This window comes from Mus caroli, chromosome 3, assembly GCF_900094665.2.
Source record: "Mus caroli chromosome 3, CAROLI_EIJ_v1.1, whole genome shotgun sequence".
NCBI lineage: Eukaryota > Metazoa > Chordata > Mammalia > Rodentia > Muridae > Mus > Mus caroli.
This window is the reverse complement of record NC_034572.1, coordinates 112,054,737-112,069,561: the sequence shown is the minus strand read 5'-3', so window position 1 is coordinate 112,069,561 and position 14,825 is coordinate 112,054,737. Positions and strand designations below refer to the sequence as shown.

The 14,825-nt window shown below is 41.1% G+C and overlaps 1 long non-coding RNA gene across 1 annotated transcript; it reads right to left on the bottom strand.

Annotated features, from left to right (window-relative positions):
• Positions 1-113: 113 nt before the first annotated feature.
• LOC115030618 lies at positions 114-4,044 on the bottom strand. Its single transcript, XR_003836206.1, has 3 exons — positions 3,523-4,044; positions 629-738; positions 114-508 (listed from the first exon to the last, which is right to left on the bottom strand). It is a non-coding gene; the product is annotated as an uncharacterized LOC115030618 (long non-coding RNA).
• Positions 4,045-14,825: the final 10,781 nt, after the last annotated feature.

Here is a 14,825-nt window from a genome sequence, read left to right as displayed (position 1 = left end):
CCCCCCCCCCCGCCCCTTTTCTTTCTAAAAGCGGTCTGGGTCACCAGAGGAGCCAGGAAGATCCAGAACGAAACCACCCGAGGAAAAGAAAACATAAAAAGTGCTACCTTGGCAACCGGGAGCTTTTAGTGGCCAGCTGGTGGGCTGGGAGGGGCGGCCGCTGCCCGCCTGCCGCTGGTACTCTCCTCGACTACGCGTATTCTTAAGCAATAACAACGTAATCCGTATTATCCACCCAAGAATACCCGTCACCGAAGAGAGTCAGAGGGCCAAGCTGCCGCTGCCTCTGCCTCTGCTACCGCTGTCACTGCTGCCGCTGCCGCTGCCGCTGCCGCCGCCGCCACCACCACCAGAAAGAACTCTTGCTGCGGAGCCCGCCCCTGGCTAGGGCTGGGCTGAGCTTGACCGGGACCATAAATCCATAACTCGATTTCCCTAAAGAAGGCTCCAAAGCTGTGCTCTGTTGCTTCCTGCCCAGATCTTCCAAATGGCTGTTCTATTTCCAATTCTGAAAGACAAATCACAGGACCAACCACTTAACACACAACAGACAAGTGCTTTCTTTCCGCACAGAGCTGAGAGTACGTGCCAAGGATCTTTGGGGACTGATAAGTAACCTTCAGTTTACCTGGTGGTCACCCAGCGCTCTCCTTGGGATTTGCTCTGCTTCATGCGGACTCTGGTCTTGACCAGCTCACTCTAGGTGCTTTGATTGAGTGTCATGGCAGCGAGCGGACCCTGTAGAAGACATGCATAGTTAAGCACACAAATATTACAAATGTATTTGCCTGGGTGGCTTTAGGAAGAAGTGAATCTCAGATGAAGATAGGGTCATGCATTGGTGGAATTTTCAACTGTGTTTTGAAAATGCATGTTCTCACAGAAAATAAGCAGTCATTCAATTTATTACTTGAAATCAAATACTTATAGATTTGCAAAAATTGGCATCTCCCCTTTGAAGGCCTTAGAGCTATGTACAACATAATGGTTTTTAAAGGGAGGGAAACGGCTTTGAGGCACAAAATAATTAAACCCATTTTCCATACTCTCTGAACTCACTAAGTTGACAAGCTGGTTGAGCTTCTAGGGTTTAGGCGTCATTTAGAACTGCCAGGGTGTTTAATTTCTCAGCCCACCCTTTCAGTACTCACTATGAATACATCACTGTGCAGGGTTGAGAACACCTTGACAGAAAGCCCTTTGAAGCTCTGCCCTCAAGTAAATAATTTTAAGAAGGAAACCCAATAAAACTCATTCTCAAAGTGACTAATTTTGACATTAAGAGAAAAATCCCCTATTCTTTGATGATCTGCATGGCTCTTACTTGAGCAGCTTTGTCTTAAGACCCTAGAGTGGATATACCAATAAATGGGGGGGGGGTATTGTTCACTAAATAAAATGGACCAGTGGAACGCCACCACCCAAGACATGCTGCAGCTCCATTAGAAAGTTCTCAATTGGTTTCTTGCTTTACTTTCAAATACACGAAAGTACATCTGTGTGAGTGGAGGGGAGGAACATGGAAAGATGGCAACAGACATGATTTCTGAAATTATGTAAGTGCAAATAGCTCTTCATCAAGGAGTAATTATGTAATAGTCTCTCCCACCACCACAACTCATCTCTGACTGACCTGGTTGTAATTTAAGGTACTTAGGTTGTACCTGCTCTCATTATTATTTTTTGATATAACACTGCTCCAGGCAGACCAACTCATCCTTTTCCTGACACATTACTTACAAGTAGAAAAACCAACATGAATTCCAGGTCTTATGATTTAATGTTTGCCTGAAATAACTCAAAAGAAAAATAGTACTTCCCACCGACTATAGCCTATTTTTTTGCAGTTATCTTTTTAGGTAACTCCATTTACCAAAAGATTCAAGCCAGTGAAACAATTAATAAATACTATTTTCTGCCATTACCCAACATAGATATAAAATGGAGCTTTTCTCTGGTACTACAACCAGTAGAAAAAAAAATCAAGAAAGCTGACAGGTTCCCTTTAGCCTGAACTCCTAGAAACAAAAGCCCTTAGGGGAAGTAAGGCAATAGTCTATGAGCAACGTGTGCATTTCCTTCTGAACTCTTTTATTTAAAATCTCAACTGCCTCTGAAAGGAAAACAAAACACATTGCACAGATAGGATTTGATTTACTAAATGGAATGGTTTTCAAGTCAGAAGCATGGTCAAGGCACACATACACATACACACACCTCGCACACACACGTTCTCCTCATGCTGTAGAATCACGGCATAAATGCCCACACAGCTTTTCAATGCTTTCCAAGTTCTTTCCCTTAGTTTATCAGGATTACAAGAAAAATCACACACACACACACACACACACACACACACACACACACACACACACACACACGAACACACGCAGAGACCCACAGACTAGCATGCTTTAAAAAAAAATCTGGAACAAGGCAGGCGATAGGTTTTCTTCCTAACCAAGCAACAGAGTCAGCCCTTTCCCTACATACCAAATGCTCCACACTTCAGCACCTGGACCAGTGGACAGCTCAGCCCAAGCGGACAGCCCGCAGCACTCCCACCAGAACTGACGCTCCGAGCTCTAAACCACAGCTCTTGTGCTTCAGCGGGGCAGCCTGACTTACGAGAACACCATTTCCTACGAGACCACTGCCGCTGGGTGCATATTCAATTCAAACCTCCTTAAGCTGTCGGATTTCCCCCACCCATCCACTCTCCCCACCCCCCTCCACCCTCCACACAAAAAAACGGAAAAGGGAAAAAGCCCAATACTACCAGGGCGTTTGTTGATCAACTTACACTTTCCTCTCGAATATTTAGGTACCGCTATCGGAGCAATAGCAGCGGAGGCTTAGGTCCGCATTAAGTACCTTTGTTCGTCGACTCCTGCAAGCCATGTTTATTAGAATCTACAATTCCCTCGCGCCCTAATAACTGAAGGTGTGTTTTTCGGGCAAGGGGTGCTTTCAGCACCTTTTGATCTCTCAAGGCCACTGCCACTATGGCAGTGTTCCTCTGTACTTCCCCACCCTGTCCCCCACTCCCCAACACCCATCCTAGCTAAACGCTTGGTAATTAAAAACCAAATATACATAAAGCGAGCTACAAAAAATTCGGTTTAGGAAATAAGGCAATTAAGCTAAAGCAGAAATATTCTCATTCTCTCTCTCTCTCTCTCTCTCTCTCTCTCTCTCCTCTCTTCTCCCCTCCCTCCTTAACTCCCTCCTCCCTTCTTCTATCTCTCCTTCTCTCTCAAGTAGAAAAGGGAAAACACGAAGGAGAGGGGAAAAAATCGGGAGGAGGGTGGTAGTGGACTCCTACAATCAATGGCAAAACACTATACACATCGTCACCGAGTAACACTCTCGGTCTCAGACAAAAAGAAACCCATTTACCGATGTAAACATAGTCGCCCTCTCCCACACATCCTACATCCTTTGCGTTTGCTGAGATTTGTCTGCAGTATCGCAGGTATAGCAAAGTAACTGTCACAAATCCGTCTAGAATGAAGTGCTTACCCTCTAAATCCAGGTTGCCAGCTGAACTCCAACTGTGTGCAGAAGCCAGGAGTCATCGGATGGGCGGCGAGGCAGGCTTGGGCAGTGGGAGCCGCTGCTCTCTGAGCGCCCGGTTACAGTGTTAACAAGCCCTGGGAAGGGACCTCGTCGCCTCTCGCTGGCTGTGCCCCAGTGCCTTCGCGTGGTGGCGGCTTGCTCATGCTTCGGAGGAGTCCCAGGCGAGAGCCTTCAGCTGATGCGAGCTTCCAGAAAGGCGTGGGGAAGGGGGGAAAATCATCTAATGCAATCAAATCGATCTGATCCACACCATCTGTCGCCTGCCACTATACACAAACGTTAAAATAGGAAAACGGAAAACACTGACAGCCCAAGAGGCTTGGTCTGCAAAGAGTTCATTTTTAGCAAAGCATAATTGGGTATGGTCGGCGTACAGTTACAAAAAGCCGCTGTTAACCATCCAGTAGTGGACCCCGAACATGCTAATGGTGGATTAATTGAGGAAGATCTGACGTGTGAGCTTCATAGTCTCTTATTCATGACTTCCCAATGGGAAAGGACCAATGCCTTGTGGGACTATGGTAACATACAGTCAAAAAGCTGCTAAGAAAATGGCTGTGTGTTCACAGCACCTCTCTCTGATAACAAACATATGTCGACTAAAACGGTTTAGTAGAGTGGGAGGGGGGGTTGGAGAATAGAATTTTCGTCCCCTGTGTAAGCAACCCCCATATTATTTCCTTAAAGAAAAGCAAAAAATATATACAACATCTTTAGCATACTGGAGAGAAAAAATGATGCCTTTAAAGCCTTTTTTTTTAATTTTTAATTTTTAAAATCAGCACCAAACTGTCACAGAAAAGAAAAGGAGCACTTATATAGCAGTTCTTTAAAAAAAAAAAAAAACTATCATGCTTTTTCTTACTGTGATTAAAATACATGCAAAGCATGTGCTGCATATAAAAACAACCTAGTAAATACCTCTAGCTTCGACTAGGGTTTTTTTTTTTTCCAGGTACCCTCTATGACTTATTGAAATCAGATCAGGATGCCTTTTAGAGAAACATTTTGTATCATTTAAAATTGATGGGGGACAGTTTTTAAAAATTAAGTTTTATAGTCTCTCCTCCCACCCATACATCGTTTGATGTGTCTCTGATCTAAACTAAACATTTGATGGGAGTGATATGGCAACGTGGGAAAGGGTAGAGATGTCAGGAAGAGGAAAAGGATGTATACTATCAATAATCAATAAATTCTACTCTATTTGCAGTAGAAAAATTGGGAAATAAAGTATATCACACCCTGTCCATTGTGATATTTAAATGCATACCACTATTCAAAATTAATGTTTTATGTATGGAGGGAGAACATATTTCAGACAGTGTGTGACTGTCCCTCACCTATTTGCAATTTTCAGATATTTTTTAGGGGAACATCATAAGACAGTTTCTTCTATATACGTGTAGCATTCTTTTATTACCTGTTATAAATAGGCTACACTTCTCTGATTTTCACATCCATTTGAAAACAGATAATCATATTCACTTTATTCTGCTTTTTAAAAAAATTACATCAATTCTTTAGTAAACAATTAATATTTAAGATAATTCTTGAGGTAGCTGAATGTGTCTACTGAAAAACTCTGATAATCTCTTTAAGAAAAAAAAAACTGAATTAGATTAGTCTAAAAATATAGCTTGAAGACAAATCAAACAATTTACCTGATCTTTTGTTTCAATATACATTAATTAAGCACTCTTTCCAACCTACACAACATTCCAGGGTCAAAGTCAGAATTTCAAGTCTAATAGCTCAGCAGCCTTAGCTGTCATTCGCGTCAAGCTATTGCCCCCTGCAGGTCAGGTTGAAACCGCAGGCAGATTTTGGCCAGGTCTTCAGAAAATTTATGATAGCCAAGTTATTCAGGCTCGACCAATATGTAAGTAGACTCAAAATTTCACCTTTGGTTTGCTTTTATTTAAAGTATTGATTTATAAATAGCTAGGCATTCATAAAATGAACACTAAGGAAAATAGAGATTCTAGGTTTTCTTTTTTTTTTGTTTTTGTTTTTTTTTGTTTGTTTGTTTGTTTGTTTTGGTTTTCGAGACAAGGTTTCTCTGTGTAGCCCTGCCTGGCTATCCTGGCACTCACTTTGTAGACCAGGCTGGCCTCGAACTCAGAAATCCGCCTGCCTCTGCCTCCCGAGTGCTGGGATTAAAGGAGTGCGCCACCACACCCGGCTGATTCTAGGTTTTCTTATGAGACCTGAGCTGGGGTAAGCAAACCATTTCCTTTATTTATCGCATGATGGGAACATTGGTGCACTCAACACTGTCTGTCCTTCCTTTTTTTAAAAAATCATTTCCCAGGGGAATTAGTACAACTAAAAGAGCGTTAAATGTAAAGTAATTTTTTTTCAATAATGAATTTGTATTGCTAGGCTATCTGCTACATCACCTCGTTATGCTCTTAGTAGACTCTGTGGAGGGCATTCCAATCAAACCCTTTGGGTTCTCTTATCTGTTCACAGGCTAGAAACAATGATATTGCTCTTTCTTGATTATAATATGAGACAGCATTTAGTGTCTCACAAGTGTCACACTTGTGTATCGCCATTCCTTCTTAACATCAACTCTTACACATGAAGCACCTACTGAGCAGGAAGAAAAATTTGGAATTGGCAAAACAAGACATCAAAATACATCAAGTTTCTGCAGCATCAAGGATCACATCAGGCTTGTGAGGAGAATTCAGAAGGAAAAATTCTCATTTGGGGAGTCCAATAGTGTGACACTTGATACTATGTTGTAAAGAACCTGCAATGGTATTTCCTTACTGTGCAAACTCAGGTCTCATTGACAAATCACATTCAGCATGCCACATAGTCTAATGACATATTATCACTAAGCACCTTACTCAGTCACCTGTTGGAGACATCGTTTCCCACATTGTATGGAAGTAGCTACAAAAAATATTTTTTGCTTAAGGTATTCTTAAAATGCTTGCCAAAGCCTTAGTGACAATACTCAGAAGGGTTTTTTGTTTGTTTTGTTTTGTTTTTAAAGAATTCTCCTCCCCCCCCCCCGAGTCTTCTAGAATGTTTATAGGGGATAGGAACTGTAGATAATGCTTCTCTCTTAAATCATGCTAAAAACAAAACAAATATCAAACAGGGTTGCATACTTTTCTTTGTTCAGTTCCGTCTTTAGAATATGTTGGAATTTTTGAAGGAGGCACTATTTTTATATAAAAAAAAAATCTTTACCTATATAATTCATTAGTGCCACTCCATAGGGGGTCCTTGACAAGATTGCTGGACTACAGATTGTGGAAACACCAATTCCTGAAAGTGACGTTTAGTTGACTTTAAATTGTGTTTAAAGAAATGAAAACCCATTTTCCTTTTCAAAAGGAAATGTCACATATATGATATGTTTATCACACATGATTGAGTTGTACAAACACACATCGCTATTAAGTCTCAAATGTTGACTACCACGATTTAAATGTTTAGCCACAGTTTTCTGTTAGAGCCTGTAAAAGGAAAGTGGTGTCCCCTGACAAGAGGGTAGGGATGCTTACTTTTTCCTGTCCTAGACAAAGCACATTGCCTACAAGTGCTATGGAAAACAATCCCACTAAGTTTTACTAGCACTGTCCAGTTTTCAAAGAAACAAACAAACAAACAATAAAAGAGTTCTAGAAGTCAGTGCAGTGATATTACTTCTGGAATGGTGGGTTATTAAACATAAATTTTATGTTGCCCCGAACTATTCAATCCTATTAATATGTTCAATGACTTAACTCAGGTTTTTCCTGGAGGACTAAGAGAAAGAGGGAGGGAGGGAGGGAGGGTGAAGACTGGTATTTAAAAGATAGGTGTCTAAGTGGTGAAAGTAGTAGTAGAAACCACTGTGTACTTGTATGGGGTGCTTAGAGAGAGAGTATTGGAAACGTTAATTTATGCAAATTTTAAGCCGTGGCTACCATCACATCAGAAAATATCTTTCCCCTGGAAAGTCACAATCTTTAAATCTAACTCAGATCAACTAAAATCTAAAGGTATCTAAACTGAGGCCAATAAAAGCTGATCTCACAGCAGTTTTAAAGTGAGGGTCAGAAAAACAGTGGGAGTTTAGCTCTCCCCAGTAGGCCTAGAGCATTCCAAAGGGCTGGACTCCAGTGTCTCTCAGCCCCACTCCAAGGCAGAAGTACCACATGGCCACCACCGCCTGTTAACTCTGTGGGATGGATGAATGCTTCAGGAGAGTAAGGAAGCAAAGTAACCCGACCCCATCTCACAGCAAGGTAAGCAAGCCAAGCAAAGATGTGGTTCATAGAGAATATCAAAAGACCAGTCCTAGTACTTCCTGGCCGAGTAATCTGCTCTTCTCCATTGCAGAAGCGAAAGGTGTGGGGTGCACCCGAGTGGTAGCTTGAGTCCTTCATGATACTAGTGGACGACTTCGCCTTGCTTCCTAAAGCGTTAGGGATTAAGGCTGACCATCGCTACCCCGAAATGACCCGGAGCTCCAGGTCAAATCGAAGCAGCACCGGAGGACTTCTTAGAGGGGTAAGGAGAGGAACGCACTCTTGTGCCCAGCCCCACTCCTCCAGGATGTGTCCTGCAAGAATCAACCCAGGCCGGCCACTGTATGCATTGCACCGGCTGAAGGTCTCCAGTCCTTGTCCCGCACCTACACCCGCACCGGGGGCTTTCCCCTTTCCAAATCCTTATCTTTGCCCGAGTCGCCCCCGCTGTGCCCACCGACTCTGGAGAAGAGCTCCGGGTCCCCCTGCTGGTCAGAAGAGGCCGGCGCGGCGACCCACTCCAGACTTCCACTGCCTGACCCCACCCAGACGCAACTGGACCTTCCGCGCCCCTCAGCGTAGGGTACCAGTTCAAACAAACAGAAAACCAATCCCAGCAAACAAAGCACCTTAAAAAAAAATCAAAACCAAAAATTTCTTGCTCACCTCTTTTACTGCTCAAAGTAAGTGCGAATTCAGCTTCTCCCTAGGTCCTCAGGGACTCTTTCCTAGACCCTAGCTGAGGTATGGGGGTTGGGTGTTCAAGAATCTCTTCCCCTCAATAAAAAATAAGAGGGAAAAAAGTCACAGCTGTTGTTGAAAACACGTTTTGCGAGCATCAAGAACACACACACACACACACACACCACTCAAGGAAACCCACATTTATACGTTCGGAAGAGCTCTGGTGACACGTTTCTGGAAGCTTTTCATCAATGGTTGGAGGAACTATCTATTAATAGTTCAGAATGTAGACAGCAGGCAATAAACGTCCTGTAAGCCAGAAGAGGAGGGAAGAGGAAGGAGGACTTCCTCTCCTTTTCTCTTCTGCTACCTGCACTGTAGTCTTCCTCAAGGAAAGTTACATGCTCATTTACCGAGTCCTGTGCCTGGAACCTCTCACTCAGAAATGGGGGATTATTCTGTTTTTCTAGGGAATTCATAGGTTCATTTTGTATGGTTTTTAAAAGTAGTTTAGCCTTGAAAAAGGCTGTAGGCTTTGAGTTGTATTTCTTTCGTGTGTGTGTGTGTGTTTCTATTCTTGTTAGAGAGCATATTTGTAGGTAGGTAACTTTGACTTCGAGATGGGGGTAGTATCATGGTGTCATTACTACCAGTAAAGTCTGTTGTTTCTGGATATATATTGTCTGAGAAGGCAGTTATTTTTTCCACATGTAATTTTCGTAATTAAATACTGATTTACCCAGTGATGGACCAGGGCTATTTGTGTTTTCTTCACACATGGATCTAGGTAAAGAAACGAAAGGATTTAGGGGATAAACGGGATGTCAATTCATAGCAGGCAAGATCTAAGAATGACAGGGTTTTTATGGTATTTAGATGGATGCCAGAATCACTGACTTGCTAGTAAGGTAGAGGATGAGGCTGATGTGACGAGGGTGTTGGTTGCTGCCCATAGAGCAATCCTTAAATAGTTACAGCTCCTCGGGAAGATGAAGCAGAAACAGTGTAAGGTTTGTGAGTGAGTGCACTGGATGCTGTGTGCCTCACTCCTTTTATGTTCTCAGTCTCACTTAATCCCCCTTCCAGCCCTGGGAACTAGGAACTGCTGTAGCTTCTCCTGTCACAGAAGTGGAGAATCAGACTTGAAAAAGTTGACTTGCCTGACTATGGCTTAACATTTGGTGATGCGGGAGTAGACATGAGAGCAACGTATCTTGCTTATTGTACATTCCTCTGAAAACATATCTTGCTTATTGTTCATTGCTCTGACTGACGATATTGAAATGAATGTTTTAGGTCAGAGTCTTTGATAAGAAAAATTATTTATGGTTTATGATAAATATAACATTTAAAGATATGAATATTTGCTTTAGCCAGGTGGTGGTGGCGCATGCCTTTAATCCCAGCACTCAGTGGGCAGAGGCAGGCTCATCTCTGAGTTTCAGGTCCCAGCCTAGTCTATATAAAGAGAACAAGATAGTCAAAACATTGCAGAGAAATCATGTCTTTAATAATAATAATAATTACTAATAATGATAATTTGCTTTGTAGGAGAGTTATTGAGAATTCTCTCATTTTAATAGTTAGAAAAACAGAACTTGGCAATTACAGCTAAAACAATGCACAGTCCTTCAAACTAGACCTTCTGATGATAGCCCTTTGGTCCATTGCATGATGCATAAAGATACACAGGAAAATTCTTGGATCATAAAAAGCTCAGACAGATTCCACATTTCACCTTACTTATAAATATCTTCTTGTATAGAAGTGTTACAAATTTATTTTGGGTGGTGGATTAAGGGCAAAGGACTAAAATAATCATCTTGTCTTTACTTGAACTGCAGTTAAAGCAGTTAGAAGAGGTTTCAGGAAAGGTAGTATCAGCATAAACTTAGTTTCCACAACCACTCAGAAGGTCCAGCCAGTCATAGTTTGGTGTGTCACAAATGCGTATCACAAAGTTCATATCAATAAGGCTTATTGCTACTGATCTCCCTTCTTAGGTTGCTTCTTTTCAGCTATGAGAGGTTGTGATGAGAAACTCAGAGCCAACCTCCGAACGGAAGACATGCAGTCGTCAAAGGTTTGTGAGTGCCATCCATATTTTTGGTGTATACTTAGGACATACTGAAATATATTCGGAGAACTGGTTTACTCTGTGCTGTACAGTTAACTTGGGTAGAGAATGAATTTGATGGGCTGCTTTTAGGGTCTCATCATATTTAGTAGAGCTCACAGAATCAGAGATACACCCAGATGAACTGCCCCAAGACATGGGTTGGACCACAGCCCGTATGCCTCAGCTTTCTCGGCTGTGTGCAAATTATTTGGCCACAGGGCCTACCCTCATGTTGGGGATCTCTGACGTTTCCAAAACTGTAATTTAGTTGAATATAGCTGTTAATATCAAGTTGGGGGTTTTCTGCCTCTCATCTCTCATTAAACTGTTAGTATCAATATCAGTTTGGAAGCAAAATGTTATGTAATGAGTCTGGTTTGTTTGTGTGAAATTATACCATAAATGCTTTCACAGATTTTTTTAAAGACCTGAAAAGCTTTTTGAAATGATCTAATCTACCCCTTCTGTTTTGTAAAGGGGTGGTGTGGTGTTCTGAGAGATAACACGGAACTTTCAAAGTCACTTCTGTAGTCAGGGAAGAGAGCAGGCCCCAGCTTTCCTGTATTCAAGCACCAAGGCTTCGTATTCTCATAGCTTCCTGTCCCTTCTTATTTGACTGTCAGAGATTCACCCCCTCATTCAGCCACTGGTTATTGCCATGAACTTGGCAACTTGTCCTGGACACTAGAAATCCAACACAGAGAAAAACAAAACAATCCCGGAAAAAGGCCTTCATTTGTTCAAGCTAAGCTAAGGGCCATTGGTAGTGAGGTTATGTAAAAGGCATTTTACAAAGACATTCCCCTGAAAATAGATCTTATAGTATGTAAGAAAAAAATTATACAGACATTTCCCCAAGTTTCTGGTCAACAAGTATGGGAAGCCAAATAATAAAACCAACAATTGGAGATTACTAAGTGGATATGGCCAATCGTAGCCAGATACAGAGATCTCTTCAGTGGCCTGCTCATGGGTCAAGGATGATTCATTCCCAGACGCTTCCTGTAAAGTGAGGGTTAGACGTCCATATGTAAACAGAAAGTTCTGTAGGCAGTAGAATAAAGAAACAATAAACATACCAAATTATTCTATATAATGTGTTTGAAAATGCCACCTTTTAAAGACATATGGCATTGTCCAAGCAGGTGACACAGTAACTCAAGATGAAGCTGGCATAGGGACAGCAGAAGGTCCAGCTTTTCCTGCTTTGTACCAATGTTACTTTCCTCTTTGAATAGAACACAGTAGTCACTGTCCCACATAGAGCAATAATGGAGAGATAGGTACAGAAAATTTAATTCTAAGTTTTCTAAACCAAAAAGAGATTTTTTTCCCCCTCCAGAAAATAGAACTCATTATTACAAACAAAAAGTATACTGGACATTGAAATGAAAAATTACCGAATGATTAGGACATAATAATGTTTTCAAATCAGTGCCTGCCTTTTCCTCCATAAAGATTTCAGTGAGTTAGAGTTTGAATAATGAGGACCAATAGCCAATTGTCATATGTCCATATTTGCCACTAATGAGGGGCAATTTGTTTTGCAGGGTTTTATTGTGCTTTCCTTGACAGATGATCTGAAACTTCCTCTTGGCAACGATACAGAATGGAACTTTTGTTTAATGAATGGGGGTGGGGAGAGACAAGAGGGCTGTCTAATATTACAAAAAGAAAATGTACACTGACTTGTGGAGGTTTCCTTTGTATTCTTTCTTGCCAATTTATTCAGTACTTTTTTCTCCCGAGTCCTGCTAAAAGAATACTATGACTTCTATGTTATAGTTTATAATCACAAATTAACGTAAAATAGAGATTGGCTATTTTAGATTTTAGTCTTTTCTTTGTAAACCATGTAATGGACTGGGATGGCTGGAAGAGTATTGGGTGACTCTCCCACGGTGGGAGTGACCCAAATCCAATTCCTGGTATGGTGAATTGTAGAAGAAGCGGTGCAAAATCTTCCTTTCATGTTGCCTGGATGTCATGTGGTGTTCTCCACTAAGAAAATGATTGGGTTGGATTCTCAGGAGAGTCCCTCTTCTATTTCCTGCCTCCAAGTGTAACTGAATCCAAACCACAAGTACACACAGTGTTGAATTACAGGGAAAAAAATGTTATCTGTGCTGCCTGCGTTATTGAGATTAGAAGTTATAAGTAAGGATTCTTGAGCATCCTTTATGCCCCCAGGCCAGCTAAAGAATCAATAGCTTGTTCCTTTTTCATGATCACTTTAAAAGGGGGAGCAAATCTTAAAGAAAGAAAACATGAGATCGGAGATCGTTTTCATCTGCCTTAAGATGGAAGTAAGCTTATGGATGCTCCCAAGAGAGGTGAGGAAGGTTATCTTTCTGGAGGGGTGAAAGGTCTTTTTGATCCACACAGGATCACCCTTTATAAAAAGACAGACAGACAGACAGATAGATAGAAAAAGAAAAAAAAATCTCATTCCAGGTGAGACTTGAGCAAGGAATGCCTTTAGCCTTCAGGTTTATCCACTCTATATTAGATACCGAATTATGTAGTTTTGTACCTTTAAATTCGTATTTAGCTAGGTGTTAAACTCGAGGAATAGTCTGTTTATAGAAAATAAACCCATTCCTATTTGAAAACAAACGGAAAAAAATAATTATTTCTTCTCAAATGTGTACCCTTTTAATTGATCAAATGCATCCAAGAAATTCTGCCGGCAATCTCGGCACTCTGTAGGTGTTGTTGCTGCTCTAAATTCATCTGCAAGAGGAATTGTAAATGGTATTTACCTTTTAATTAAACAAAGCATCTTGCAAATTAAACACATGTTCTTGCACATCAAAATTTAGTTAACATCCTTTTCATTGTTCATCCCGCTGACACTGTGACAGTATCCTGAGTCCACACACAGTATAGAATGATGATGGTTCCCCCTCCCCTTCACTCTCCTCACATAGATACTACCATATGCTAGAGTACACCCTGGAACTGACTTCTAATAACAGGGCAGCTTTTCTCTCTGAACACTCTTGATATTGTGTAAAATATGGGGCCGCATTCATGTGTCCAGACCTGGAAAGCTTTGGGTGCTGATCTGACATATGTCTTATAGTCTTACACTGGAGATTTGACAGTGAATGACAGAACACCTCAGAGGAATAGAAGAAGCTGATAAAGGTAGAAGCAGCAGTTGTGGGTGCAGACTGCTTTCTAGTAACTACACACTTCTTTACATGCAGACCAATAATTTGACATTTATAATTCACCGCAGAGCTGATTTTCTGTCATTTTCTTACTGTCAAGTCCTCCACATTTTGAAATAAATGTCTTTTCTAATTATTATATGAATCTGAACTCCAACATTCAATTTTCCCCCTTGTCTCTCATAATGGAGTGCTACATTTGGCTGAAGTCTGATTTGTAAGACCATTTAAGAAATGTGATCATTAATACATAGATTAATATATCCTCACAAACCATACCTGAGAACCCCATTTTACAATTGCACTGAGCCTTGCATATGAATACATGTTCTGAATCCCATCCATCAGCACTGTTTCTAAGAAAATAAGGTTATTACTGGCAGAACTAAACTGAGATAATTAGGATATAGTCTTACTGAAACTAAAGTCAGAGTAGGGTTTTCCAGTAGGCAGAACTGTATTTAATGATTGTCACTCATTTGCACGGGTGCTCATTAATTTCTTTTATTTCTGTTTATTTATGGTTGATATAATTGGAATAAAGTCATTTGCCTAGAATGTTGCCAGAGAGACACTCCGACACTTCTCCCCGAAGAGAAACATCTGAGAGAAACTGTTAGATGAGGTCTGAGGTAGACTCAGATTCTCCTGTACCAGTATGGCACTGCTCCCGAGATTCCATGCCTTTTTTTTTAAGTGAGGAATTATTTTCACTGCAAATGTTAAGTTTTAAGGTTCAGGCAGCAAGCATGTTGAACAGATAGAGCCATGGAAGCAATTAATATGAGGGACAGAAATGATTAGTAATGCACTTGGGTGGAGTGGAAAAGTAGCCCTATAGTCAAAGGGAAAGGAGCTGTAGCTCAGAGGAAGAAGTTTTACATGACAGGAAGAAATAATGAAAGTACACAATTCTCAGAATTTTACGTCTCAGATATGTAGCATTGCATATTTGTGAAATGATGCTGTTGAGTGATTAAAATAATACTGCATTAAGAAGAACATTAAAAG